The following is a 25,776-nucleotide window of genomic DNA, read 5'->3' as shown; positions in this document are numbered from 1 at the left end:
ATAATAGGAAACCCTGTGACACATTCACGCAAAGAGAAGAAAATGTTCAGTTCAAAAGCAAATTTCATTTTTTATCTAGAAAAATATCCTATCTTTCTATTTCTGAGTGATTGAGAATCCTTTTAATTACTTTTTAAAAGGCTTAATTTATATTGAAGTAAAGTTTATTCCATGTTGACTGTATTTTAGTTCAGATAGTCATGATCTAAATTAATAAACACAATATTTACATTTTACACAATAATGAAAAATTAGGCCACCCTTCCTCAGATTTTTTTCACTTAGGGAAATTTATAGCTGCTCTGTAGGATCACTACGTAGTGTTTTAGTTGCTTATGAGTTTTTGGTGGTACAATTAACATTACATTCCATACGCTCTGTAGGATCACTACATAGTGTTTTAGTTGCTTATGAGTTTTTGGTGATACAATTAACATTACATTCCGTAAATACAAAAAGATTTTAATTACCACCTCAAATTTCTTTCATTTGTAGTTGCTATTTCCCATTTTCTCTCTTTAAAAAAGCTTTTTAAAGCACACACACACACACACACACATATGTATAGGTATATGTACATATATGTATAAATTATGATTTAGTTAATGCTGTGAAATAATGCTTTCAGTTTTTAATAATACATGCTATTTCTTAAGTCACTGGTTAAATCTAGCTCTAAAATTTTTGAATCTTCATATTGTAACTCATGGTCATTAAATCTCTTAAAGAGTTTGTTTTACATACCCTCCAGTAGTGGCTTGATGGCATTTATTTATTTATTGGCTTGAATGAATAAGGGTTTAATTTTCTTACAGAACCAGATGCTAGACAAAGCAGATGTGGATGATTGTCTTGGCCTTTCCTTCATGGCAGCAAGATAGCTGCCCCAGATCCAGACATCATACCCGCATTCACAGCAGAAAGGCTGAGTATGGGGCTGCAAAACTTTCCCCAGAATTCTCTCTATTGGCTCTGCTTAGTTCCCACTAATAGTCAGAGCTCTTGACTCCAGTCAGAGCTGGGACAGATGGTAGTTCCTAACAGCACAGGTGGCTGAGAAAGTGAGCAAAAGAATCATCAGGGTTGGCTGGGACCCACTGTGACCGATCATCTGATCTGAGCAGGCTGATACTCTAAACAAAGTTGGGTTCTATGAGCAAGGAGTGGGGAGCAAGGAACTAGAGACTGGTAAGTACCTACAGTATCTTCCACAGACCCTGCATTCTGCCACTTTTTCTCCCGGGTCCCCTCAGTGGTTGAGGATCCAGCCAAGGAACCCAGGAGTGCGTGGCCCAGTGCTTCATCCCAGGGGAATGACTGAGAGACCTGAGCTGAGGGTGGGGTCCACACCCCAACCAGGAGCCCATGTAATTCTCTGGAGAGTTAGGATTTCTGAACCTCAGCTCAGCTCAGTGGCCCCCACCCTGGTCAATTCAGCCACTCAGGGCCCATGGGAGCCCAGTCCCTGAGGCCTCTCTGGCCTTCACCTGGTCCCTGAGCTGTCCAGCCCACCTTCCAGGAGTCTGGGATGCCTTGACCACCAGTCACCATCCAGTCCTGGGCTTGCCCACCACTTGGGGCCCTTTTCAGGGATTACCCACCCCAGAGCTTTTGCCATAGACCTTCAGGGCTGCCTTGGGAAGTGAAGGACAGCTGGATACCTCAGCCCAAGAGTCACCCAGTAGTTCGGGGTTCATCAAGCCACCAGCTGGGGGCACCAGCGAGTTTCTGGGTAGAGGAGACAATGTAGAGAGTAAAACCTGGAGGGGTCCTTTTCAGAAGAGAAAGGGCTCTGTAGCTTAATGACATTGAGCTTCCCCTCCAAGATGGGTAGCGGAAGGTGACCTGCTCTAGGAGCTGGGCATCCCCCAGCAGCTGCAGGTGGCCATCCAGCTTGCACTCAGTTATGTAGCGTACAGTATCCTCATCAGGCAGCCAGATAAGTACAGCTGTGTCCACAGAGCAGGGCCGGTAGCCCATTGGGCCATCTTCAAAGCCAGACGGTGGTTGATGCAGAAACCTGCACCACTGGTGGTGAACCAGAACTGTACCGGCCTCGTGTGATTGTGGGACTGTGGCTCAGAAGTGGGGATGGCTCTGTTCAGGTTGGCCCAGCCTATGTAGACATGAAGGATCCATGGGAAGGCTTTTAGTAGCTTCAGCAGCACGCTTGTGTGTACCTAGTTGTTATTGTACACGTGGCAGAACCTCAGCCTGGTGGCCAATAAGGCATCAAATTCAGCAGACATCGTGTAGGACAGGGCCTGGTAGCTGTGTTCCACAGAGCAGTTGGTTACCGCGAAGTGGGGCCCAAGTCTCACCTGGAGGCCTTCATTAGGGCTGGCAGTGAAGACGAATGTCTGTTCCCTGGTCCTGGAGATCTACGCATAGAGCAGAAGCTCCCGGTGAGAGCAGAGGAAGGCACGGGTTGTCTTGACCACGATGAAGACATGCTGCAGCTCAAGGGGCCAAGGGCTTGGTGGGCTCAGCTCTTGGGGACAGGCCCAAGTGGTACCAAAGGCAGAGGAGTGCCATGCACATAAGAGTGAGGAGGGCTCCTGCTCTCCAGCTGCTCTTGATGACATTCTTTTAAAATAAAGGGTGGAAATAATATTTTTATGAATCAAAATATAAAGGAGATTTAAGAAGGAAGAAATTATTATCCCCATTTTATAGATGAAAACACTGAGGCTCATAGAGATTAATCAGTCATATAGACAGGTGGGCAGTTCAGAATTTGAACCTGGGACTATATATTTCCCAAATCCCTTCTCTTTCTAGTGTAACATAGGGCTTCCTTTAGCGGTGCAAATGGCACATCTTGATTAGATGAAAGCCCTGATTTTCTTTTTCATTCTCCAGTCAGTTGACAGTCTTTTTCAATTTAGTCTACATCATTTGGGTGCAGTTATTGTGCACATAGTAAAGCAGGGATGTTTAAGGTGCCCAGGAGCAATATGTGAGGCCTTTGTTCCACCCACTTCTCACAAGGTAGTAAGAGAAATGGCAGATAAACATTAAGTTACATAAATGGGATTACAAGTAATGTATTAACAAATCCAAAAGAATGCATTGTAGTAGGTGTGCAATGTGGAAAGAGTGTACTGTGCCACTGCTGTCCATTTCTTGACACTCTAGACCTTGTGGTTATCTTGCTATGCAACCTACAACCCTGCTGTGTGTTCTAACTTGTTAAAACAGGAATAGCTAGAAATGAAACACGGAAATAAGTGATTTTTTTGGTTGATGAGATCCAAGTGCCACAAAGAAGAAAAATAATTTCTGGTTAAATTCTTAGCTCAAAGTGTCTTAAGAATGGGTGCTGTTAGTGGTGCCTGCTATATTCTAAACCCATCCCAGCTAGATTGTGAATTTCCCTCCTGAATGATAGGGAATAACCCATAATGCATGGGTTTATACCAAGCACTAGGTAAATTCTTAAGGATTTTAATTTACCTACTAGAGTTTAAGAAATTGTACCTGGTATATTCTCTAACTGAAGAACAAACACCTCTAGTTGAAGTCGTATAAAAAGTGGTTAGGCTTGATGATATATTAATTATTACAAATAGGAAGGATTGTAAGAACAATGTCTTTCTATAAGAAGTTGCAGTTACATTGGACAGAAAGCATAGAAAAGGTCCAGTTTTACTGAGCATCTAAATCAGCCCACCTTGTGGCCCCTTTATTCCTGATACCAATTTGAGTCTAATCTATTCTTACACTTTGAATTCTGCCTCTATACCTCCCTGTGACATCTGGTCTTTTTCTAGTTTGTGGTTTTCTTGTATTGAGAGAATTCACATGAAGCACCTAGAACAATGCCTATCACGGGGAACGCTGTTTTTAAAAAGTAGTTATCTTCCTCATTCTCCTCCATCTCCTAATCATCTGCTTCTAGTTCTCATCTCCAATTCCTGTTCCTAGTCCAGGTCGAGTTACATTTCTGAAAATTTCAGGTCAGCAACTCAGCTGAGCTACACCTATTGCCCAGGCCATGTACTCTGCTCCTCTTCTTTCCTTCTCCTGCTATTTCTCATTCATTCTGTGCCTTAACCATCTTAACTTAAACTGCCAGAGGGTAGAGGCAAAGCTTCTTTCCTGAATAGCAGTCCAGTAACCATTGTGCACACACAAACATGCGTGCACGCAGGTACACAGTGAGCACCTCAGAGAACCAGGGCCCTGGATCTCTCTGGATAGTCACAGCACACTAGAGGCAAATCTTATCACTCGGGTTTGTTACTATACCAGACCCGGAACTACCAGGTGGCACTGTTATCGGTGATATTGGAAGGAACCAGGAATTTATGAGAGGGAAGTTTTACACAATTGGGAAAAAACAGATTCAATGACCTGCCTAGTTTCATGTAACTAATTAGTAGTAACGATGGGATCCAGGGTCGTTACCCTGTCAGCCACGTAGTCCTTTTTGGACAAGTGTTTTTTGTTGTAATCAGTATGTGAATGGTAATATACCCTTATCAATCTTTAATATCTGTCTGTGTGAACCTAGTTAGATATAAGGAAATTGGGTTAACAATATCCCCATATTGAGATGCTGAATTAAATAATATTTTCCCTTTGCATTGATGTTAAATAGAGTCTCCTGAAAGGAAGTTAGAACATAACACATGTCATGTACACACTTAATCTTTGGATGGGATTAGTAGAAATTCTGTAATATTACCTACTTTTTATAAAGTTCCATCATTTCATATTGGTATCAGATATTCAGAATGATAGTCCTAAGGACTGTAAGATTTTAGATAATAAAGATAAAATTATCTTTAGAATGTTATACTTACTAAAATAGGAGATTTTGGTCACACATTTTTAGGAGTGTTTTGATTAATGAATCAAATTTGGTAGTGGTAGTAGGGTAACATAACTTGTTATCTCACATTCTAATCAATAGTAGTTTTATTGTATAATCTTTATTTTGCAGGTGTAAGAACCAGAAATTCTAAAGCCTAATGCTTTTTTAAAAACGGATATTGTAAGTAGCCGTGGAATATAGCCCCACGTCAAGCCACTTAGTCCTGAGCTCTGGCCATGGTGTTAAGGCAGGACACTGGGAAAGAGGCCACGTTTCCCTTTTCTCTGAGGCCTCTGATTCTGTTTAGTGTGGCTACTTTTGCTGCCCATTCAAGAAAACCCAGTGGGGTGAAGAGTTTCCTAGTGTAGAGGCTTTTCTGGGAATATTCCCTAGCTGTTTGCAGTTAACTTACCCTTCCCCTAAGCTACTGGAGTCTACAGCGTAATGTTTTCTATATTAGCAGCTACTATGTTCCCTGAATAAACAGGAATTTAAGTTACTACAGCTACAGAAAGGTCTTTCATGCCGGGGATTTTATAAATACATTTTTCTTAAATTTTAATTACTGGTTCATGATGCTTAGCATCTTCCATAGACACTTCCATAACCAGGGTGGTGGATATATACATACTCCTTCACTCCCCCTCTTACCCCTGGAGATAACTGTGTCTGATGTGGCATTCTTTCCACACAGCCCATACACACTCCCATATGTAATGGGGGGCCACCAGTGATGTTATGCAAAACCATGCTTTAGGAAAAGGAGTCTGAGAGGTTACATAGTGTGGATACTAGTAGCACTCAAACCCAATTTTCTCTTTGTCATGATGTTCATTCTACTATACTCTAAAAGTCACTAAGGACAAAGATAATGTCTTCATTTCAATATCTTTCCCTACTTCCACAAAATAAGAATAACTTAGATGAGTTCCCACTTTTGTAATATTTCATGTATACTTTATTCAGAAAAACTGGCTCTACCTTCCTTCCTTCACCCGTATGGAAGCAGTTGTGGACTGAGTATAAAATTCAGTATTCCTACATCTTGCATGAAGTAGGAAAGCATAACTAGACCTAATACTTCAGGGTTTGTTTTTGTTTGTTTTTAATTGATTACCTAGAAAACAAATAATTTTGATGCCTACTTAGAGGCTGACACAGGCAGATGATTCCAGACATGTGGCCCTGGGCTCTTGACTACCCAAAAGAAACCCAAAGAAAACCAGTATGAGCAAAACTGGAATTTACTTCCTCATATAAATGGGAGTTTAAGACTACAACTATCGTTGGGCACACCTGGATGGGAAGATTTAATGATGCCACTGGAACCATCTCTCTTTGTCTCCACGTTCCTCTGTGTTGGCTTCTTTTTTCAGTTAGGACTTAATGTGATGGCAGAGAAGGTCTTGAGAAGCTCTGGCTTACCCTTCTTAATAGCCAGTGTTTCCCTTTTTTAAGGAGAGCACTTTCCGGAGAGCTCCAACAAAAATCACAGGACCGACTTACTGGTCCACCCTGTATTACCTGCCTATTTCTCAGCTAGTCCTGTCCAGGGTCCTGGGGTAGAACAAGCATTTGGCTAGTTCTTGGTCACACTATGGGCTGCGTGGAAGGGTGAGTGTCAGTTCCATTGGGGACCAACCATGTGATCTGACAAGTGAGTGTTGCTTGCCTCTTGGTGATAGGCAGCCAGGACTATGGTTTGTGTGTTTTGTGTTTCTTCACCAATTTTTTCTCAAACCCAGAACCTAGAAAAGTTCTACTTACTTACGGGAATTATTCAGGTTTGCCATTATTTAGCATTTTCTTATCAAAGCCATGAATCTGTGTTGAATGTTTCGCTCTTTGCCATTCATTTTGCTGGATCCACTAGCTATGAGAAAAGACATGTTTTCCTCACTTGGACCTAATATTATTATCATGGAGATGATGGCATATAAAAAGGTAGAGGGTAAACAGTTCTTTGGCTAAGGAGAACACCCACAGGGACAGAGGGGGCAGGTGCAAGCTGAGAGGGCAGCACGTACAAAGGTCCAGTGGTGAGAGTGAGTAATTAACTAAATTAGTTCCTTATGTATGCAACAGAAGTAGTCACAGATCAGGATTACAGAGGTTAATGGGGCAAGATCACCTAAGTGTCTTTTACCTCCTAAAGCATTTTTACTTTAATCTTGAGTACCATGGGGATCCATCAGAGAATTTGGTGCTGGGAAATGAAATGATGAAATTTGTGTTTTAGAATGAATATCCTGCACTGGGGTGAATGGACTAGAGGTGGGCAAGGCTGGAGGCTGAGACAGATTTAGACTATTGAAGTAACCCAGGTGAGATGACAGTGTGAACTGAGGGATGGCAGTGTGAACTGAAGGGGCAGAGGTGATGAGGAGGAGGAGCTTTGAGTGATACTAATGCAAGTTGGTAGGAAGGTAATAATTGGATGTTCGGGGGGGGGGGGGGGGGGGCGGAATCATTACAGATCCTACGAAAGCCCAGGCTGTGTCTCCTTTGGATATGCAGGCTCATGCAACAATATGGATTAACCATTTTATTACTACTTTTTTGTAATTGATTTTAAAATTATTTTTTTTGTAAAATGGGACAGCAAAATATAAGGTAGAATGTTAGTGGCTAATAAGGAATGAAAAATTATGAGAAATTTTAAAATGGCATGTATATGTAGTTAATGTCTATGCTTTTAAAAGGTCTGTGTATTAGCATTTCAGAGAATTATTTTGAAACTAGTTGGAGTACATATACTTAAAATTTGGCACTCAGAAGACTTTGCTACATTATTTTTGAATTTGCTTCTGAAGCTCCTTCAATTGCTACCCTTTAATGTTAAACTTTTTTCCCCCTCCAATAGCAAGTCCCTCATCTAAGAGGCCAGAGGATTTATTTTTCTTTCCTGAGAATTTCCTTCCTTTATCTTTTTAATTGCAGTGCTGTTATGGGTCCTGTCCCAAATTTTTCCTTCATTTTTCTCTTCATTTAATTTAGGCATATCCATTTCATATTAGTGATGTGCCTCTTTGTATCTTGGAGGAGGAAACTGGTATTCTCTGAGTGTATTGTAAAATTCTCCTATTTAAATTGATGGCAAATGTTGAAATATGTTGGATAATTAGGGAATCATTAATAGAAAGGAGAACAATTCTAGATACTTTTAAAAGTCTTTTCAGTCAATATTTTACCTTCTATCTAAGTTGACCAAAAGCTCTTTGCAAAGTCTCGTTTTATTTTGAACAGAGTAAGCTTATTTTTTGGCCAAAATATTTCTGCCATACCACCAGCCACACAGCCTTTGTAATTTTTAAAAATTTTCTTTTTAAGCATGGGAACCACCATCTATCTATATATCTATAACCGCCACATAGCTTTTCTTTTTTTTTAAGGTCTCCTTTTTTTTTTTAGATTAATTTATTTATTTTTTCAAATACATTTGTCTCTGCCTACCCCCCACCACTTTCCCTTGCCCCCTCCCTCCCTCTCTCCCTCCCTTCCTCTCTCCCTCAACTCTTCCCCTTTGGTTTTGTCCATGAGTCCTTGCTACATGTTCCTTGACTTTCCCCTTCCCTTCCTTTTTCCCCCGCCCCCCACTTCCCTCTTGTCTCTGTTGGTTTCTTTTCCTTTCAGTGTTGCTGGTCTTATTTTCCTTGCATCTTTGTATTGTTGGTTAGGTTCCACTTATAGGTGAGATCATATGGTATTTATCTTTCGCCCCCTGGCTTATTTCGCTTAGCATAATGCTCTCGAGTTCTATCCATGCTGTCGCAAAGTTTAGTAGTTCTTTTTTTCTTTCTGCTGCGTAGTATTCCATTGTGTATATGTACCATAGTTTTTTGATCCAGTCATCTACTGATGGGCATTTAGGTTGCTTCCAACACTTGGCTATTATAAATTGTGCTGCTATGAACGTTGGGGTGCATAGGTTCTTTTGAATTGGCGTTTTGGGATTCTTAAGGTATAGTCCCAGCAGGGGAATCACTGGATCAAAAGGCAGTTCCATTTTCAGCTTTTTGAGGAGATTCCACACTGTTTTCCACAGTGGCTGCACCAGTGTGCATTCCCACCAACAGTGGACTAGGGCTCCCTTTTCTCCACAGCCTCGCCAGCACCTGTTGTTTGTTGATCTGTTTATGATGGCCATTCTGACCGGTGTGAGGTGGTACCTCATGGTGGTTTTGATCTGCATTTCTCTGATGGCTAGTGATGCTGAGCATCCTTTCAAATGTCTCTGGGCCCTCTGTATCTCCTCCTTGGAAAAGCGTCTGCCCAGGTCCTTTGCCCATTTTTTGATTGGATCATTTGTCTTCTTGGAGTGGAGTCGAGTGAGTTTTTTATATATCTTGGAGATCAAACGTCTATCTGCCACCACATAGCTTTAACAGGATTTTTGTTGCAGTTATTTTCATTGGAGAACATGCCTTCTGCTGTTTGTCACATCTGTCCCTTCCTAGTTCCTCTGAAAGAATGACCAATTAGAGGCTAGTTCTTTGTGTGATGTTCTAATTAATCAGGAAAGGAAAATTTGCTTTTAAGTCGATGTGAAAAGCCCCTGCTAATTAGAAACATTAATTCAAAATTTCTTTTATATTTCCTTTACTTAACTTGTTCCTCTTCAATTAGTTGGATTTTTTAAAAATTAGAGTAATATTACATTGATTTAACTTGTATTTTAATATATCAGGTTCCGACATAAACAATTTGTAGGATTTGATCATTTGTACTGCCAGATTACTCACTTTAAAATAGGGCTCAGAGGGGTTCTTATAAATAACTTGTATATGTTGAAATTAAAATTCAGACTTACATAATTCATATAGTATTTTTAGGTGTACAATTATTTTATAAGCTGAACTGCAAGTATATGTTAGTGTTTTCTTTGTTTTTAAGGACTATCTTTCACTCTTTATATGCTTTCTTATGACTTCTACTGAATTTATGGTGATGATTTTAATTTACCGGCAATTTCTGTGAATAATTAATGATAGAGTTTGGCAAGTAAAGTTTGATAATTGTAAATGAAAGAAATAAAACTGTAAAATGAGGGAATTTCAGAAAGTGGCATGTTTGTACTTAATTTTGAATTTTAGGTTGCTTGCTAACAGACCAATTTACTGCCTGGGTGAAAGGGCCTTTTTGTTAGATACACATGAGCTTTTCATATGCAGATACTTTAATATGTTTAATTGTAGTATAAATCTCTTAGGCCTAACCCTCCGACACTTCTCCAGTCTGGAATCTTAGTCATGGGAGACGATGCATCCATGTTGCTGTGGTGAACATTTAAGGTGAAATGAGTGGGATTAGTGAACAGAGTGAGTAACAGTGGAGTTCACTCAGTGACAGTGAAATTGACATCCTGCATATGAATATTTCTCTTTTAAATGTGAATTGTTGGGTTATAAGCCATCAGTGGTTCTGTAAAAGGAGTTTTTAGTCTAAAAGTGGTGTGGTTGGGAGAATTATTTTGGGGAAATTCAGTAGTTTTGCTAAGTATAGAAATAAGTATTACTTGCCTTATCATTAAAGACTGTATCTACAGTAGGAATGTGAAATGGATTTGGGGATAGCATTCATGTTGTTGTGTAAACTTGCGATTGGGTAGTGCCAAAATTGTTCAGAGTATTTTTCTAAGATGACATAAAGTAAAAGAATTTTGTGATTGGTAATGAGTGGAAAAATATACTGTAAACTTTTGACCCTACTGAAAAAAACCCCTAAAACTGGGGATGTGTAAAGCACCTACAGATGGCAAGATTTAGCATCACGATTTAGTCAACTCTCACCCTTCATAGCAATTACGATCAGGTTACACCCTGTACACTTTGGAAACTTCACTGTTTTAATACAGTAAAGTTGGATCTGAATTGCCTTTCAGGTGCTTGTATACATATTGGAGAACTATCAAGCACATTTAACCTAAAATTCAGCATTTTACAAGTTTTTATTGTTACTCTAGTTAAATGTCTCCTTGATGTATGTTTCCCTCCCTCCCTCCCTCCCTCCCTCCCTCCCTCCCTTCCTTCCTCTCTTTTTTACTTTCCTTTTTTCCCTTCCACTGTCCCTCCGTCCCTCCCTCCCCTCTTTCCTTCCTTCCTTCCTTCCTTCCTTCCTTCCTTCCTTCCTTCCTTCCTTCCTTCCTTCCTTCCTTCCTTCCTTCCTCTTGCATAAAGTTGTAGGTTAAAATCATTTAGCCTGTGAAATTTCTGAAATGTTTGCTAATCTTCTTAGGCTACTCTTATCATTTAAAATTAGAGATATAGTTTGGGAGTTTATAAGTAGTTACTGATTACTTTTTTCCCACTGCAGTAAAGTTAGAAGATTGACAAACAATTATTAAAAGCAGTTCACAGGTCAGTTTTTAAAATACAGAATATCAAAAGAAAAATTATTTGTCTAGTAAAATGAATACATGGCTACATACATTGTATAAGTCAGTTTGTAATTAATGTATTTCTCTGTAATATTTCTGATGACGTTAGAATTGATTATAAAAAGTGGAGATGAAACCATTTTATTTGAAAATATCTGTATGTGTTTAAATCTACATAGGTTTAACAACAAAAGGATTATTATTTTATATTTTCAAAGGGGATTTTTATTTAAGAAATTACATAGTCCTTTTTTTAAAACATTAAACATTCTGTTTAATATTATTTCTAACATGATGTTCCTTTGTATGATTGTATCAAATGAAGAATCGAAATTATATTATGGTTTCTATAGATGACCTAACCACTAACCACTAGTTTTTCCTTTTCCTTGTGTTCCTTCTTCATTTACACACCTCTTGATCCCCTCATTTGAGTTGATTTGTAATCTGAGTCCTGTAACAGATGTTAGGAGGTGGAGCAAAGGGATTCCTTGCTCTTAGACCAATCCGTTATCAGACTGCTGTATTAAATCTATGGTCAGGAAAAAAATTCTTTAGCCTTTGAAAATTGCTGTTATCAAAGGAAAAGCACATGGTAATATAAACCAAGATGACAGAGAGAAATTAAGGGAGGAGTAGAAAAGACAAGAAGCTAAATTAGACACTACAAGGATGTTTTGGAGGAGGAGGCAGGGTTTTCATGTTGAAGCATGTGTTTTGCTTTGACTGAATCTGCTTAATTTCTGTAAACATCCCTCCTTTTAGGATGAATCAATGCATTTTAGCCATGTCTGTACCTGCAGCAGAATACTGCTGATGAAAGTTTATAGGCAATTTAAAGATGGGAGAAGAAAAGTGAAAAAGCTTGATGTTTCAGAGATCCCACAGATTCGGCCAAGTTTGAACACATTCTGAAGTTCAAAAAATGGGTGTCCTTTCAAAACTCTACTTTTCAAGTGTTTATAGGTAAATTTCCATAACTTGGAAATCAGTAGATTTAGAATTTGTACTTTTTAATAGTTTCTTTTGATAGTTATGCACATGCACAGAATCTGTTCAGTTTTCCAACATCCTTATCCAATTTGCTAGAATCTCTATAAAACTTTTCCTATGGAAAATATTTTCTGTGGAGAGTGAAGGGATTTTAGTTAGGACCTTCCTTCATTAGGCGGTGAGATGCAAGAGCAAGGGAAAGGCCTCATAGTATACTCCGCAGGAGCCATGTTTGCAAACACAGGGCTGTCTGTGAGTGAGTGTACAGACACACAGTCAGAAGCAGATGTTCCTTTGGTCATTATGGTGTGCTGCCATGTTTCTGTCCACGTCGGTAGTGGCAAAGATCTGGCCACACTGTTCTGTCGTTCATTCTTTGTCTAAAGCTTAGCCAGACCGAGCACTGACATTATTCTGGTTTTAGTTTTTGATGTTGAAAGCACTAACGTGTGAGCTCTGGAAAACATTTAAATCACTCTAGTTTCTCCATAGTCTAGTCCAGTGAGAGCAGCTTTTAGTAATTTACAGCTTAAGAAGCTGAGTATTTGTTCCCCTAAAATCTTCCTTTATTAAAAGTATTTAATTTAAAAAAGGGAAAGAGCTTCTCAGTTTTCCCATTAGAGAACACAAAAGAAAGAGCATAATGACTGCTTATTACACAATCCTCACATAAGCATAGCCGTTTAAATTTGCAGGCTGAGTACCAATTATAGGTACATTTAGTCAGTTGAAACATGTAAAAAATTAATGTTAATAATCTCAGTCTCCTTGACAGTACTCTGGTGCTTAACTTTTCTCCCACTTCTTTGAACCTTACTATTTTCTATTAACAAAAAAAAAAAAAAAAAAACACACACACAAAAAACTTGATGGCAAATCTGTCAGTAACTGTACTGCATCATGTATATAATCAAGACCAGAAGTGAATGTTTGCTGTTTGAAAGATGGCAAAAAGAGGACTTCTCTTTGCTTCAAGAAACTGCTTTATTTAAAAATTTTTTAAAAGCCTGTGTTGCTTTTTTTTTAATGTGACAAAATATATTTTCAACACATATCTTCCCTTTTACTGCATATTACAAACAAAACATTAATGAAATCAGCAATCTAAAGCCCATCCATAGATTTTTAGTTGCTAAGTTAGTCTGCTTTGAAAAATCCTACAGAACAGTACTTTATTTTAATAAATATGGGGTAGGTAATTCATTGTTGTCTTTATCTTTCAACTGATTGCTCATAGGAATGTGATCACAATAATGAATCCAAGCATGATCATATAGTGCATTCCTTTTGATTAACTATGCAAGCATACTTACTTGAACAGACAGTATTAATGTCTGTTGATGAGGCAGATTTCAAAACAGATTTCCTTGTGCACCAGAGACATAAATGCAAGTTTCTTCAATAAGAGTAAAATCAAAGATTTATGTTAGAAGGAATAGGGGAGCCAATGTGGCAGAAAAGACTAAAGCAGAATTTTTAATGTTAATTTTGTTTACTTTTAAAGAAAAACAGTGCATTTATATAGTAAAGAAATGTAGAGATTGTGGGACAGCACTGAATATAATTCCAAGTATTAGGATATGATTTCCATTACTAATTAAGAGTTATCTGTCCTATCACAGTAAATAATTTGCATGTCAGTTGATGGTATTATAATCATCTTTATTTCTTACCATCTTTATTTTAGAGCTGGAAAAGGCTCTGGGAATCATTTAAATCCTTTAAGGTCAAAGCCTATCGTTAGTAAACAATTTTCTGGCTGTTCCATAGTTACTTAGGGATATGCTGGGTCATGAATCCAAGTTCTGAACTTCCCACTTCAGTGGCTCATATTATCTAACCGTGGTGCTTCCCTAATTGTTTCTGTAAATGAAACATTTTCACTGGTTTCTGTTAGTCAATCAAAGTGGTATGTATATACAGAACAGATTGGTAGTTGCCAGAGGGGAGGAGGTTGTGGGGACCGTGTAATGGGTGAAAAAGGTCAAGAGGTACAGACTTCCAGTTATAAAATAAATAAAGTATGGGGATGTAGTATACAAAAAAAGTACTAGGGATATAATGTGTAGCATGACTGTATGTTGTATGACATAGATCCTTAGAATTCTCATCACAAGGAGAAGTTTTGTTCTTTTTGATTTATCTATATGAGATAATGGATGTTAACTAATCTCATTGTGGTAATCATTCCACAATATATGTAAACCAGACAAAATAAAGTTGTATATGTTGAGCCTAGCAAAATTAGTAATTAGGGTTTTAGTGAATATGTGTACATAATGTATTTGTAAAACCTTTCTTATAACGAATGCACTTTTAAGCTATTAGACTGAATATTAAAGTTTCAACATAGGCATACCTATAAATTTGTATTGTGGATAAATTTAGATTGACTTGCTTTAAATCAATAGTGTAAATATGTATATGCTGTATATTGATTGAAGTTGTTCATTGCTTTGTCTTTGTTTCTAGTGAAAAAATGGAAATACTTTTATGAAAGCATTTAAGTTGAACTCATAACTTTAACATTTTTCTCTTCTTGCATTTATTAATTTGATGCTATAGTTGTTGTTTTTGACTATACCAAATAATAAAATGATGCCAATATTTGTACTGTAGAAAACAATCAGCACATGCATGAATGTAGATGCTGGTTACTCTCCTTTTGTGGCAAGTGTGCTTAAGTGTTAATGAGAATCAGTGACATGATTGCAGTTGTTACAAAAAAGTTCTGTCCATATTTGCTTTGAAATATATGAATTCTACTTGGAATTTTATGGTGCTTTTAAAAATTATATTTAAAGCTGAGGAAAAATACTTTTGTGATGCTGTCAGGTAGAAGTGATGAGATTCAATTTTATACAAGTGATTTTTTTTGAAATGTATTTTGTCCAACTAGTCCTGTAAATAAATACATTACAATGTTAAATGGTATCTTTAGATAGTGGAAATATGTGTTTCCCTTCTTTTTTTACTTTTCCCAATATTTTACTTTTTTTTCTAATGAACATTTCCCATATCAAAATGATAGAGAAAAAAATCACAGATAAGCTGAGGAGATAGCAGATAATATTGTAATGATACTTAAGCAGTGAAACTATACTTAAAGTTTTTTTTCTCCAGTAACTGGTGTTACTCCCCTTTAAAAGTACAGAATTTGTACAGAATTCGTATCAGGTGCTATTCTGTTTTATGTACACTAACTCATTCAGTATTATGGCCCTTTGAGGTAGTGGTGATGGAAGCTGAGGTGTGGAGAGCTGAAATAAGTGTCTGCGATAACGCACCTACTAACTAGTGCAGCTGGATTTGAACAGGCCTGGCATAAGAGCCCATAATATTGAATATTATATAATAGTTGCCTAGATTTTGCATTGTGGTATAGAAAATGTTACCTGGAAAGAAAAGATAAAGGGATAAATTGTGCCTAATAAAAGATTTTACCTACAAACTGAATGGTAGTAAATGCATAATCTTCTGTTTGTTGCCACATCATGTAAAAATGGCCAAATTGAGTATCATTAAAATTAGAGGGTACATTCAAGGCAAATTGGTCTACTGGAAAATAGTTTTTAGGGTGGGTCTCAGGGAGCTTCCCAGGTCACTGAAATGGAGGAGCAGTGAGAGATCTGTAGCACTGCTAAGTGGGAGGGATGGCTTTTGTCTATTAAGACAGTGAGGACAGAGAACAAACTGTGATTTACAGAATGAACTCCAGAAGATCACAGGACAGACTCCAAATTGTAGAAATTGATTTCAGGAGCAGCTGCTTCTCATATGGGCAACTCTACCTAGCAGGAGCATCAGGGATTTATAAAAGAGGTTAATAATTCTTCTGAAAAACCAGGTTTGCCAGCAAGTCAATCATTAATGAATTCCCATATGTTCTGCTTCAAACAGGAAGTCAAATATAGAATGATTTTATGTAAAAGGAAATAAAAACTTTACAGAGATACTTATTCTAATGAATAATTTTATAATCTCTATTCCAAATAACATTTTCATTGGCACTTAGCAGAGCTATATATATTGTACCTACAGTTTGTCCTTTATGTGATAAATAGAAAAATTAAGACATTTTTTAAAAAGAGTAATTTTATGGCCTTAAGAGATTATTATTTAACATTTAAAATATTTTAGTTGGCTATTTTTGTAAGTTATCCTTTCTTTCCTAAATTAGTCAGACATCTTTTCTATCACCCAGCAGAAAGAGAATGGACCTTTGTAAACTCTTTTAGAAAGTGAGGATATTGGCATCAATAAAAATATTGTAGCAAACATCAGTTGGACTAATGAATGAGTAGTGACACTCTTCTAGCATAATAACATCGGTCTTTTTCCTAATTTACTTATTCCTCATACAGGAAAACAGTTGTGATAGTCTCCGCAGATACATGTGAATATTTTCATTTTATGAAAATTATTGAGAGAAGGAATTATATGGCCAGAGGTGGTAAGTAGTGGAGCCCAAGTTCAAGCACAGACCTTCTGACTCCAAGTCCATTGTTCTTGTTGTGTAGATGTGTGCGTTACAAGAAAATGTAATTATTCAAAGCTCCAAGGATAAACATTATTTTTGATCAAAAAATTAGATCATATAACCATATCATTTCAAAATTCATTTAACCAGAAAATATTTATTGAACTCTGACCACTACAAAGTACTGGTAGTCGTTCTGTCTTTAAGAAGCTTATAGTGTAGCTGTGGTTCATATATATATTAACAGAAAGACCAAAAATGTTTTAAATTTATGTATAATATACATAGGCACTCTATGTATGTCCCCAAAACTATGTCTTCTGCCACATGCCTACATCTGATAAGTCTATGAATGAATGAATGAATGAATGAATGAATGCATGCATGCATGAATGAACGAATGAATCCAAATTAGGGTAACTTGGTTAGGGAGGGGTTTATGGGAGACATAAGGCTAGTGGCAAAGGCTTGGAAGACAGCTAAGACTTGGATACCTGGAGAGAGGTCGTGTTGGAGAGGTGGCATTCTGGGTAGGAGATACAGCTTGAACAAAGAGAAAGAAGAAGAAGGAGCAGAGGCTGTGCAAGGCTTTGAACAAAGCATTGGCCAGAGAGAGCCTTCTTGTAGAAGAGTAGAAGGTACCACTAGAAATACAGCTTTGAAGCCTTTATATGCTAGGTTAAAGTGTTTGCCTTTTAGTCCCTAGGCAGTAGCTGCCATCAAAGATTTAAATTCCAGGATCTGATGAGTGACATTACCAAAGTGACTTTTGATGTTAATTGATTTGCTCTTCGCACAGGGTGTTTGGAGGGACAAATGGAGAGAGAAAGACAAGAGGCCAAAAAAACACTGAGGGGCAAAGATTTGGTCTAGACCAGTGGACCTAGCATGTGCACTGGACTGAGGGTACTGGCTTCAACAGCAAGGCCTGTCAGAGCCTGATTACTAATTGTTTTAGAGAAGAGAAATTCTATATAGCAAAATAGAATTATAAATAGAAGAGTACTCTTAAAGTTATCTGAGAACCAGCATCCTGTAGTGTGTTCTCATCGAGGACAACCAAAGTATGGCATTCTCCCAATCTGGATTTTAAATGTTTGTTGTTCTTTAACAAATAAAAATCATATTAGTTTTTCAACCCTCTTTGTTTTGATTATTTATGACATTCTTTCTCTTTTTCCCCCAGAGGTAACTGCTTTTCTGAATTTGTTTAATATACCCATTGCTTTTTAGTTTTGCTCTTTACTTTTTATTTTTATGCATTTAACTGTTTATAACATGGTATTATTTTCTGTTTTTAAAGCTTAATTAAATAGTATCACATGGTTCATATTGTTCTCAAAAAACATGTTTTCTGTAACATTTTTTTTTGAGATAATATCCATGTATTTGCAGGTCAGTCAGACATGCAGTATTCCATTATATGAACATATTATACTTTGTCCATTAACTTTTTGATAACATTTAGGTTATTTATAATTTCTTTGCAAGTGTAAGCATTACAGGAGTGAATGTTTTTGTGCATGTCACTTTGAGTATGTATGGTAATTGCTAGGTTGCGGGATATATGATTCTTAAATCTCATAAGACTTAAAACATTCACAATTTTAATGGTGTGAAATAGTATTTCATTTTAGTTTTAATATGCAATCTCTGATTACTGTTGAGTTTACTCATTGGCCATTTTGGTTCTTCTGAATTGCCTGTTAATGTATTTTGCTCATTTTTTTTATTGGGGCTGTTTTCAAACTGATTTATAGTTACTGATATGTATCAGTTACTTCAGGATAGCATTTAAAAATTACAGTTGACATGCAACATTATATTAGTTTCAGGTGTACAACATAGTGATTAGGCTTTTATATACCTTACACAGAGATCACCACAGTAAGTCTAGTGATCATTGACTATATTCTGTGCAGGTTGGCATTTTTAACCTTTGGTTAACTCTGCAACTGTTCCTTTGGTAATCCAATAATACTGTGTATCAACCATGATTCTAGGCAACATTACAGATGGTAAAAATGACCCCAGAGAGGTAAATAGCACCTCATATAGGAGAGTAAATGAAATATAAATGAGCATTTCCTTACATAGGTCTTGGAGGCTTTGCAATACTGACTTTCATGGAACAGGAAACTTCTAAAGAGGCAACTCCTGCATCAGCCCATTGTGGTCTGAAGCTGAACAAATGCACAGGGAAGTGCTTCCCCAGCAGTATGCCCAGTCCTTGGTTCCCTGCTGGCACACCGTGTTCCTGTCTGGATCCTTCTCAGGAGGCTGGTGCTGGGTGTTACTTAAGATAGTTTTGTAAGTCTGAATGTTTAGTTGAACCTAAGAAGACCCTTTGGTGGGTGTTGCAGCTATACTAACACTTAAAAATTATCCAACAGATAAAGAATTAGCTTCTTATATCTATTATACATCAACAAAATATTTGTAATTTTTTTTTAGTTTTCTTATAATGAACTTTAAAGTATAATTTCTACATCCTGATATGCAATGCTGATCCTAAGTAATGGGCTCTGTTAGGGAAGAGGGAGATAGATAATTGTGTCTGTATTGCTCTGCTGCATGAATTAACTTGCCCAGGATGGAGAGGGGTCAGTTACTGACGCATCTGTGGTTTTCCCACTCTGATCACTTTTCATTGCCTTTGATTTTGAGAAGTGATAGACCTAAACCAGTGGGGCTCAGCTGACAGCTGACACACCCCTGTTGGAAAGTGCACCTTTTAGGCATGTGCTCCGATCTCTCCAAATTTTCAGCTCAATCCATCAGTGTGATTTTACTTTTACATGGAAGTGTATTTCTCCAATATTATGTGATTCAATCGGAAAAGAGTATTTGGAATGTGAAAAACATTTTACATATATTTTAGGAACATATATTTTGAGATAAAGGAATGTATACTTTGCCCTATTCCATTTAAAATGTAAACAAAAATATATTTTGATTCATTTGGAAAAGTTCATTTTGACATCTGTTGTAGACATGTGTAAGTATTTTTGTTTTATTTTAATGAATCATTTAAAAAATTTGAGAACTCTGCTACTTCTTGGTAGATTCGAGTGTAGTTGACAGCCTTAATTAAAATATAAGAATCTGAGTAACACTTGATTTTTTCAGAACAAAGGGATAATGCTAAATCTAGTGGTAGAAACTGTAGACTTACCTTAAATAGTACTATAAAAATAAGAGACCTAAACATGGTTCTTTTCTTTTTTCTAAAAATGATCAGACCCTATACATGAGTATAAGCATATTGCTTGCTCACTACCTCACTTCCTTAAAGATAAAGACTAAATTAAGGTGGCCTTCCTAGGCCTTTTTCCCTTTTCACACATTTGCCACCAACTGTTTTTAGCTAGATAGTACTGGTATCCACTGGCCTCTTGTCCTCCTCCCTCTTCAAATTCATATATGAAGGGGGATCCCCCCCAAATCTGGAATTATCTTTTGGAAGATGGGCCCCTTGTAGTACACATATTCTCCATTATGTGAGTGTTCTAGGAACGCATCTGTATCAGTGTACTAGCTGGTAGTATTGTGAGAGGCTGTATTTGGCTTCAGTGAAGTTTTTTTTGAAGATTCTTTCAACACATTTGCCCATTTCAGGAAGGGTATTTTATCGGTGCAGCTGCCCACACCGTGCTAAGTGTTCAGCAGTTTTTGACCAAAACTGGCATGACCCCTGTGCTCTACCTTCCCTATTCACCTCATTTCTCGCCTGAGCGACTTTTTTTCTTTTCCCTGATGAAAAAAAGCCCTCAAAGGGAAACATTTTGCCAATGTGGAAGAGGTAAAACAATAAACAATAAAAGCACTAAAAGGCATCAAAATCATTGACTCCAAAAACTGTTTTGAACAGTGGGGAAAACATGTCATGATAAATGTATTGCATGAAGTGGAGACTGCTTTGAAGGTGACTGAAGTTCAATCATGTAAGAATAACTACACAATTTTTTATAAATAAATTCTGGGGTTTTTGGCATCCTCCCTCGTAAACCTTTAAAAGTGGAAGGATATGCCATATTCATGGATAGGGAGAAATAACATCATTAAAATGTCCCAAAGCAATCTTTAGATTAAACACAATTTCTATAAGATACCAATGGTTTATTTCACAGAACTAGAAAATGTTCTAAAACTTTATGTGGAACCATAAAAGACCCCAAATAGCCACAGCAATCTTGAGAAAGAAAAACAAAATAGGAGGAATCACACTACCTTGATATCAGATTATACTACAAGTCCATAGTAATCAAAACAGTATGGTACTGGCATAAAAACAGACATATAGATCAATGGAATCGAATGGAGAGCCCAAACATAAACCCGCACCATTATGGTCAATTAATATTTGACAAGAGGCAAGAATATACAATGGAGTAAAGATGGTCTATTCAGTAAATGTGTTTGGAAAATTGGACTGATATGTACAAAAAAAGAAAAAAGAAACTAGACCACCGTCTTACACCATACAGAAGAACAAACTCAAGATGGATTAAAGAGTTAAATGTTAGCTGCAACTATAAAAATCCTAGAAGAAAACATGGGAAGTAAACTCTTAGACATTTTTTGTGGCAATTTTTTTTTCCCTGATTTGTCTCCTCAGGCAAGGGAAACAAAAGAAAAATAAACAAATGGAACTACATCAAACTAAAATGATTTTGTAACACCAGAAAACCCCAAACAATCTAATTAAAAACTGGGAAAGGACCTGAGTAGACCCTTCTCCAAAGACAACATGCAGAAGGCCAATAGACATATGAAAAGATGTTCAGTCTCACTAATCATCAGAGAAATGCAGATTAAAACTACAGTGAAATCTTTCCTCACACCTGTCAGTATGGCTATCATCAGTAAATCAACAAACAGGTGTTGGCAGTGATGTGGAGAAAAGGAAGCCCTCTTGCAGTGTTGGTTGGAATGCAGATTGGTGCAGCCACTGTGGAAAGTAGTGTGGAGATACCTCAAAAAGTTAAAAATGGAACTTCTTTATGACCCAGTGATCCCACTTCTAGAAATATTTCTGAGGAAACCCAAAACACTAATTCAGAAGGATATATACACCCCTATGTTCATAGCAGCATTATTTACATTAGCCAAGATCTGGAAGCAGCAGAAGTGCCCATCGGTAGATGAGTAGATAAAAAAGCAGTGGTACATTTACACAATGGAATACTCCTTGGCCATAAAAGAAGAAAATCTTACCTTTTGGGACAGTGGATCGACCCTGAAAGTATTGGGTTGGTCAAAACTTAGTTCTTTTCTGTAAAGTGGCTCTAGTAGTGCTTGTTGTCTTTAACTTCATTCTAAACAATTTTGTTAGTTTAGATTGTGGCAGCTGCCATATCAGAGTGCATTAAAAAAATTCATCAACATTGGTGAATTTTTGTGTTGCCATTTTAACATTAACGGTGGACTTCAGTATTAAAGATGTACTTTAGGATGGAGGCGTAGATAAACACGGCTCTCCTCCTTGCACCACCGCAGCAAAAATTACAGCTAGATTACAAAACAAATATCACCCAATAACGTCAGAAAATCAAGCTATATGGAAGTCCAACAACCAAGGAATTATTAAAGAGAAAGAGCAAGAAAGTGAAAACCTATTTGAAAAAATAATGAAGGAGACCTTTCCTAACTTGGTAAAGGAAATAGGCATACAAGTTCAGGAAGCACAGAGTCTGAAACAAGATGGACACAAAGAGGACCACACCAAGACAAATCATAATCAAAATGCCAAAGGTTAAAGATAAAGAGAGAATCTTAAAGAGCAAGAGAAAAGCATAGAGTTACCAACAAAGAAGTTCCCATAAGACTGCAGCTGATTTCTCAGAAGAAGAAACTTTACAAGCTAGAAGGGACTGGCAACAACTATTCAAAGTGTTGAAAAGCAAGGACCTACAACCTAGATTACTTTATCCAGCAAAGCTATCCTTTAGAATTGAAGGGCAGATAAAGTGCTTCCCAGACAACATAAAGCTAAAGGAATTCATCATCAACATGCCATTATCATATGAAATGTTAAAGTAACTTACTTAAGAAAAAGGTGATCAAAACTATGAACATCAAAATGACAATAAATTCACAACTGTCAACAGTTGAATCTAAAAATCAAACTAAGCAAACAAGCAGAACATAAACACAATCATAGATACTGAGATCATCTGGAGAGTTATTAGTTGGAAGGGGAAGGGGGAGAATGGGAGAAAATGTGCAGTGATTAAGAAGTATGAGTGGATAGATACTGAATAGATGGGGATGTTAAGAACAGTATAGGAAATAGAGTAGCCAAAGAACTAATATGCATGACCCATGGACATGAACTAAGGTGGCAGGATTGCCAGAGGGAATGGGGGTTACCGGTTGAAGGGGAACAAAGGGAGGAAAATTGGGACAACTGTAATTGCATAATCAATAAAATATATTTTAAAATATTGAAGATGAAAAATATCCAACATTTTTGGCATATTATGCCTCATTATTTCAAGAAAAGTAAAAATGCAACTTAAACACAAAAAGAAGATTTGTGCAGTGTGTGGAGAAGGTGCTGTGACTGATCGAATGTGTCAAAAGTAGTTTGCAAATTTCATGTTGGAAATTTCTTGCTGATGCCCCACAGTGTGATAGACCAGTTGAAGTTGATAATGATCAAATCGAGACATTAATTGAGAACAGTCCACACTCTACCACGCAGGAGATAGCTGACATACTCCAGACATCCAAATCAGTCAAGTTATTGGTGAAAATGAAAACTGTCTTTTATTTTACAGAAAAAACTGAACAGACTTTTTTACCAACCCAGTAGTATGCTAAGTGAAATAAGCCAGTCAGAGAAAGACAAGTACTGCATGGTTTCCCTTATATGTGGTATCTCATGAACAAAATAAACAACATAGAAACAGACTCATAGAGAACAGACTGAAAACTCTCAGATGGGAAGTGGTAGGGGAAGCTGGCTGGGTGAAAAGGGTGAAGGGATTAAACAGAAAGTTGAGGGGGGAAAAAGGAAAAAGAAAACCACATAGACAACAGTTTGGTGATTACCAGAGGGAAAGGAATGGGGTGGGGGCAGGTAGGAGTGGGTCAAGGGGAAATAAATGGTGATGGAATGAAACTTGATTTGGGATAGTGAACACAGAATACAATATACAGATGATGCTTTGTAGAGATATACCCCTGAAATCTACATACTATTTTTAACCAGAGTCACCCCAATAAGTTCAATTAAAAAAATAAGTTAAAATCATCATGCACAATGATTTTTTTTTTTTAAGTTGCATATTTAGTATATTGAGAGACTGAGTTTGCCTGGCAGAATGGCCATGGTGCCTGTGCACACTCTCAACCAGCCCCTGCCACGCCCCTATCCATGGCTATGATTGCTGTACTGCGGTCAGAGTCACCCTGGTTTACATCAGCAACCAGTTATCACTACATTGGGTCTCTCCTCTCCTCCTTGCAAACATACTTTGACATGTATAGACTTAAGCTACCCATGTGCTTACACCTGAACAACAAGAAGGTTAGGCATATTAATTTTCTTATATTTGTGCTTGATCGTTAAATTTACATGCAAGTTAGTATAGTATCTATTACCATGTTAAAGAACCATGTATTAATATAGTATATGTTATTACAGTTTATGTTACTGTAGTCATTGAAGTTAGGTTCTGAGTATGAATCCAGGCTTTTTCATTTACTCTAGAGTGGGGATATAGAAATACCTGCTTCCTAGGGTTTTATTAAATGGGATAATTTGTATAAAGTGTTTAACACTAGGCTTAGCAATTACTAAGCACTCAATAAACATTAGCTTTTCTTAAAATTAGTTTAATTTGAAGCTTTGCTATTTAGAAGATATTAAAGTGTGAGGTGCTTGCTAATTTCTTTTACTATAATTATTTCATAATATTTGCTATATATACTGAAGCTCTTTAAATTTCACTTTACGTGTTCTACTAAACTAAGACTCAAGTTTTAGAGCACTATTTGCCATGCCCTAACCTTTCCCCTCAGGCTTTTGGCATTTCTTTACTTTTTTCTGTTAAAGCATATTGTTATGTATGTGAGCTTTGGAGGCCCTTCTATGTAATGTACCATTTTATCTTTTCATGACCTCTCATAGGGATCCAGATACTGTGGCTTCTCTCAGAAAATGTCTGCTTTACTCATTCACAAGTTCATGTTTCAATTATTACAGTGATTCTCTTTTTTTAGTAAGTTCTTTGTACATATTTTTATTTGTCTATTTTTTAGCTAGGGATTCATTTAAAGGTCTGTTTTTTGTTTTTTTTTTAAGGAATGTAGTTTCTATGAAAGTAAGTGATACTGGTTATGCTTTTAAGGAAAACAAATTAACAGCCTTAATATCTTAAAAGTGGGGGGAGGATGTTAGTGTACTGTTCAGTAATTTTTTTAGTTGACCATATAATTGTGCATGTGATACTTAATACTTTCAGTTGAGTATTTGAACTATTGATTTGGTCTTCATTATTCTGTTCAAAGCAAACTAAGTAGGCATGGTGCTTAGCTCAGCACCAAACACAAGTATGCCTTTAATTCTAATTAAATTCTACCTTGTTGATACAGAATTCAAACTCTTTGAAATTATTAAGACCAAGAAATAGTACTTTTGAACTGTTAAGATTATTTCTACTCTCTGGGTGTTTAGTCATATATCGATAATATCTAAGCTACTGGAAAATTGATCTTTATTTGATTTTGTTTTCGGTAACTCTGTTAAGGAAGGCTCTGGTTATAACTTTATTTCTTGGTATAGCTGTTGGATATCATGGGGGGAGATAGAGTAGTTGCCTTATATCAGATTTTTTTGGCTTACTCTCTGACTAATAAGCCTTGTGTTTAACACCAAATCAGGAACCCAGTGTAGTGAATTTGTTCTTTATTCAGACATGGGTGATCTCCCCTCAATAACAAAACACAGGCATTTGTAACAAAAGTTAGTATAAGGATTGAGGGTTTTATTGAGTGTCTTATTCTTATTTATTCATTGCTTTGACATCTTCCTTAGACGCTGAAATTTGGGCATCAGTGTCTGAGACTCTAGATTTGTAACCTAGTTTTATATGTAAATCA

General features: G+C 37.0%; 1 protein-coding gene and 1 pseudogene across 4 annotated transcripts in view; one reads left to right on the top strand and one right to left on the bottom strand.

Moving 5' to 3' along the window:
• Nucleotides 1–25,776, top strand: part of NCOA2 (nuclear receptor coactivator 2) — a 288,197-nt gene that overhangs the window by 113,536 nt on the left and 148,885 nt on the right. The window lies entirely within an intron of this gene.
• LOC129084132 (beta-1,3-N-acetylglucosaminyltransferase manic fringe-like) lies at nt 1,697–5,569 on the bottom strand (annotated as a pseudogene).

Source organism: Pteronotus mesoamericanus, unplaced genomic scaffold, assembly GCF_021234165.1.
Source record: "Pteronotus mesoamericanus isolate MK-2021 breed Mesoamerican mustached bat unplaced genomic scaffold, CSHL_Meso_final scaffold_174, whole genome shotgun sequence".
Taxonomy (NCBI): Eukaryota; Metazoa; Chordata; class Mammalia; order Chiroptera; family Mormoopidae; genus Pteronotus; species Pteronotus mesoamericanus.
This window is presented reverse-complemented; position numbering and strand designations above follow the sequence as displayed.